Source organism: Octopus bimaculoides, chromosome 7 (assembly GCF_001194135.2).
Source record: "Octopus bimaculoides isolate UCB-OBI-ISO-001 chromosome 7, ASM119413v2, whole genome shotgun sequence".
NCBI lineage: Eukaryota > Metazoa > Mollusca > Cephalopoda > Octopoda > Octopodidae > Octopus > Octopus bimaculoides.
This window is the reverse complement of record NC_068987.1, coordinates 49,535,844-49,541,101: the sequence shown is the minus strand read 5'-3', so window position 1 is coordinate 49,541,101 and position 5,258 is coordinate 49,535,844. Positions and strand designations below refer to the sequence as shown.

Genomic DNA, 5,258 nt, shown 5'->3' with positions numbered 1-5,258 from the left:
TTTTAAGTTGCATTAGAGATCTGCATAGGAGAAGGTTGATCTGAAGGTTTGCATTGGAGATCTGGATTGGAGTAACTTAGGAAAACTTACCAACAGCCTTAACCAAAAAATAAGGGGCCTGTCCCTTCTAGGTTAACTCTATGAGCAACTTAGCCAATCACTGATATCAGCCGAGTGAGCATTGTTGTTGGAGAAGTCAGCATTGTCCAATAAAAAAGAGGAAGAGTCCATAAGTCATGTTGCCATGGTTTGAGAATATGTCCGGCCAATGCTTCCGGATCACTGTTTATATCCACATCGGCTGCAATGACAACTTGTCTATAAAACTTCGCCATAGACAACATTGTGTGTTCTTCCCTGAGGAGCATACACAAAAAGAGCGTTTCTACTACCCACACGGGAGCAGGCCACATATAGTTGCCCATGTGAAAAGCATGGCTCCCCCAAATGGATGCTTGACACCGGTGTGCTGAAATCCTCAAAATTTCACTCCACCTACTCATTGATCTTTTCACCATCTATTTTTCAATGTACGGGAAAAATACGGAGATTAAGAATATGGATAAAATTTGTTTTTAAATCTCAAATTTACCATGAAAAACTCCAGCTAAATTTTTAGATAACACTCGCACAATTTTCACTAAGAAAAAAATAAATCGGATTTTTTGCGTGGAATCAACTATCCTGGCCTGCGGTGATCTTACGATACCAGTGCCAAATCCCTCCAACACTTTTACGGAAAAGGCCAATGTGATGTAAATAAACACACGTGGGTTAAGTGACAGCTTTGGCACTTGGGTAAAAGGCGATCTTATGATACATTTATATTGTGTAATTCACTGACAAATTGTTACATACCTCTTTGTTTCATTGTTGTTAAATAAATGGATTGTCAATAAACTTTTTTCTTCTGCGTGAAATATAAACAAAACTCTTACGCTCCCAAAGTAGTATGTGTGTGTGAGAGTGAGAGGGGGGGGGGAGAAAGATGAACGATTTAAAATAAATAAATGATTTAAAATAAATGTATTTTAATTGTTGTGTGAGAAAGTATATATAATCTCATTATAAAATATTGTATCTTTCAAAAACATCCTATATTTGAAACTACGCTCTAGGACTAACTTATATTTTGCATTTGCGACTCCGTTGGTGGCTAATGAGCCCTGCTTTTGACAAGCATACACGACTGCAAACATTGCAGATTAAACTTTCCCCATTCACTATATGAGCTGTGTGCTTTTGCGCAGCTTGCTTAAGTTCTTCATGCTCTCTCAAAAGTGTCGATCCCCTCCTTAACCTGCTTCCTCCATCTGTGGCGATGACAGGCATTGTTCTCCCATTGTTCTCCTGCATATCACAGACCTTTAATGAGGACATGACACAGTCCTTAAAGCGCAGCCTTGGTTTCTACCGGAGTCTCCTTCCATTCACAAGTTCTCCATATAGCATCTGCTTAGGAATCCTGCTATCCTTCATTCTAATAAGGTGTCCAGTCCAGCGTAACCAGTGCTTGTGCACCATCACCTCAATACTCAAGATATCTTGCAAGGCATTTGGACTTGGCATTAGCCTGGACAAGACTGTTGTAATGTTCCAGCCTGCAGCAGGAAATCCATATAGAAGCATTGAGATGTATTGTAAGATACAGAAATAAATTTTTTACTCAAACACGTAATAATGCTATAAATAGCGTGATCAGGATGAATTATCCATATACTGCATTATATAACTCCCTACTAGAACAGAAATACCCACTCAAATTAATAAAAAATGGTATTTCATGAGCAATGAAACTGGACATCACACAACTCAGAACTCCAAAAAAGAAAAACAAAGAAAACATCATCCTTTTCATAAACACACACAATCCTGGAGTTACCAACATGTTTCAAATTATACATTCAAACTTACCAATAGTCCTACAAACCCCAAAATGGGAAACCTATTAAACAAATACTGCATAAGAAACAGTAAATGCCAAGAGAAAAACCTGCAAAAACAACTGACAAGAGCAAAATTCTCATCAGAGAATGAAACCGAATTCTTTGTAAAAGAATGTGGAGACAGTAGATGTGGTATCTGCAATAACCCCATCTACAAATATATAGAGGGAAACAAACAAATAAAATTTAAGAGTGGTCACACATTCAAAGTAAATGCAGACATGAATTGCAAGATGCAGAACGTAATATACTGCATAACTTGTCTCACACGCAAGGAGAATTATACAGGTGAAACTGGAAATTCTTTATGCCAATGAGCCAGAATTCATTGAGATGTCCGACAGGAGGTACTGCAAACGATTCCACTGAGTAAACACTTAGAAACATGTGGAGAAGGAAAATTTAAGATCTTTCCCTTCTATAAATGCCCTAGGAATGACACCTTCTTCAGAAAAAATATGGAACAACACTTCATAACAGAATTCTCCCCCAAACTGAATGGCTGAAAATATGAAAATCACAGCAACTTCCCTATAAACCCATCCATCTGGAACAATTAGCTTAGTCTGTGTAATAATGTCCTCATAATGTACAAGAAATTGTAAGTATATCTGTTTCATTGAGCTCCTTCACAAGACACTTTCCCTTGTACATTATTACCCATCCAAATATCTTCATTTTTGTAAAGAATTGTTCCTTATCTTCATTCCTCATGAAATATATATATATATATATATATATAAATATATATATATATTCTGTTTTTGGATTTGGTTTGCGAACATTTCAGAGTATTTGGATGTCAGGCTGGGGACAGTGCAGAGGATTTGTAAAGAGTCGGATGTATCTAATGATGATTACGAAGGTACGGTAGCTTGGAAAACTCACTCTGATCGTTCTGATAAGAAAAGAAGTCGTGAATTTGTTGGTGGGATCTAGACCTTGATTGAATGCGATCCCCCCCAAGTCAATTGGGTCCATCGTCTTGAACATGGGAGTACCATAGTTTTTTTATTAGGCAGTTAGTGCATGAAGACATTCGGTATTCCTCATACACGATGAGAAAGGGCCAATTTTTCCCAAGCCATCAAGATCAAGAGGAAAGACCACACTACGAAGCTTTTGAACGAACTCAAGCATCCCATCCAACTGAACATGGTTTGTTCTTTCTCAGACGAGAAAAATTTCTGCAAGGATCAGATGGCGAAAACACAGAACAACCGTTGGCTTGCCATGTCTCCCCCAAAACACGTGCCGAGATTGATAAAAATCAAGCATCCAGTCAACATCTTGGTGTTTGGAGTGATCACGAGAGATGGTGATGTTATGCCTCCATTCATCTCCCCACACGGCCTCAGACTCAACACAGAGGCCTACATCAGGTGCCTGGAAGGGTTAGTGCTGCCCCTGGTCAAGAGGGTGGCTGCTGGAAGACCCTATGTCTGGCAACAGGACTTTGCACCATGCCACACAAGCAGGAGAATCCAGTCATGGCTATCAGACAATTTGTGCGACAACATCACCCCTAACATCTAGCCATCTAACTCCCTTGATTATTATGAGTGGGGCACAGTTGAGCGAGCGACCAACAAAACTCATTGTAACATCAAAGACGGACTGAAGGCAAGGACTATGGTAGCATTCACCAACTTAAACAACAAGGAGTCTGTCCAGAAGAGTTGCAAGAGATTCCGAAGTTGTTTGGAGGCCGTGGATGTAAAATATACTCTCCTTCATTTTCTACAATACTCTTCCATTTATCTGGTAGACTTGCAAGGCCCCTCTTTAAAATTCCCTTGTCAGTGACGAAAAATACTCCTTCACTACAGTTTTGACCTCGTCTATAGAATTCATGTTTTTTTTTCCATCCAAGTGATTTTAAAGATGCAAAATAAGTAATAACCAGATGGGCTAATGTCTGGTGAATATGGTGGGTGGGACATCGTTTCCCATTCAAACTGCTCCAGCCTTTGGAATGTCATCCTCACTGTATGTGGCTGAGCATTATCCTGATGGAAGAACACCTTTCGTCTTGAAACCAATGATGGTCGTTTTCTTCTAGCCCTGACTTTTGCCGCTCAAGTTGTTCGCTGGAGATCTCCTTTATTATCGTTTGGTTTGGGTTTAAGAGCTCAAAGTGGACTAAACCTTTCATGTCCCACCAAACAGATAACAACACTTTACGTGGGTGAAGACCTTCTTTAGCCTGGGATGCCGGTGTTTTTCCTTTCCCTACCCACTATCTTCACCGCTTGACATTTATATAGAGAACCGATTTTTCGTCACCAGTCACTATTCGGTTAAAAAAAAGTTCATTCGTGAGACGTGGCAGCAAAGAGCATATATTAAGTCTCTTCGTGCGATTAGACTCGGAAAGTTTGTGAAGAATCCATTGACCCAAGTTGCTGACTTTTCCAATGGCACGCAGGTGTCGGTGAATAGTTATATGACTAAATCCAAGCTTCTCTGGTAGTTCCTAAACAGTTACGATGGGATTTTGTTCCTCCAGGGTAAAATTACTACCTGCTTTTATCGCAAGTTGATGCAGGTAGTTTATCCCGTCCCCCTCCAATCGCGTTATTTATGGGATGACTCACTATTTATGCCTGTATTATAAATATTATACGTGATTTATTGTGACTAGATTTGATGTGATTTTCACATATAAGCAGTCTTGGCAAGATTTCTCACTTCCGGAACTTTTGCGAAAATACTCTGAGTAAATCATTGTTAATCCCAGTGAGTTATTGTTTTTTTTTTTATTCAATGTAAATTGCAATTGGTTAATATCCTGCTACAGTTCGAGAAAGGAAATACCTACACAAGTTTGACCCTCCCTGCTCGACTTTGTTTCCTCATTATTCCTGATAGGGTAGAATTCCGATTATATCGAAATTTGCTGTGAAAAATGTTTTCCAAGGATGGGAAGAGGAGTTTCGGAAAATTCACTCGAGGTCGCTTTGTTTTTTCATAACTTTGAAATTTTTTATAAATCCTTTCAGATGGTGTATATTATTATATCGAAATTTAATACTAAAAAAAAAAAAATTATAATAGGCTCGCACATATACATACTGACACATCAAAAATGAAAATTTGAAATTTGAAAAAAATTATGTGTGCGAGCCCACCATTTTTTTTTTCATATTACATTCCGATATAATCGTAATCCACACCATCAGAACGGTATTTGTAGAAATTTTCGTAAAGAAATACCCATTTTTCTGAAAGTTACGAGGATACAAAGCCGAATTTTGTTAATTTTCAGAAGTTTCCCTCTCTACCATCTGCACCATCCAAAAAAAAAAAAAA

At 38.6% G+C, this 5,258-nt stretch overlaps 1 protein-coding gene across 3 annotated transcripts in view; it reads left to right on the top strand.

Annotated features, from left to right (window-relative positions):
• LOC106883071 (centriole and centriolar satellite protein ofd1-like) overlaps positions 1–5,258 on the top strand; it is a 65,058-nt gene that overhangs the window by 7,536 nt on the left and 52,264 nt on the right. The gene's annotated exons all lie outside the window — the stretch shown is intronic.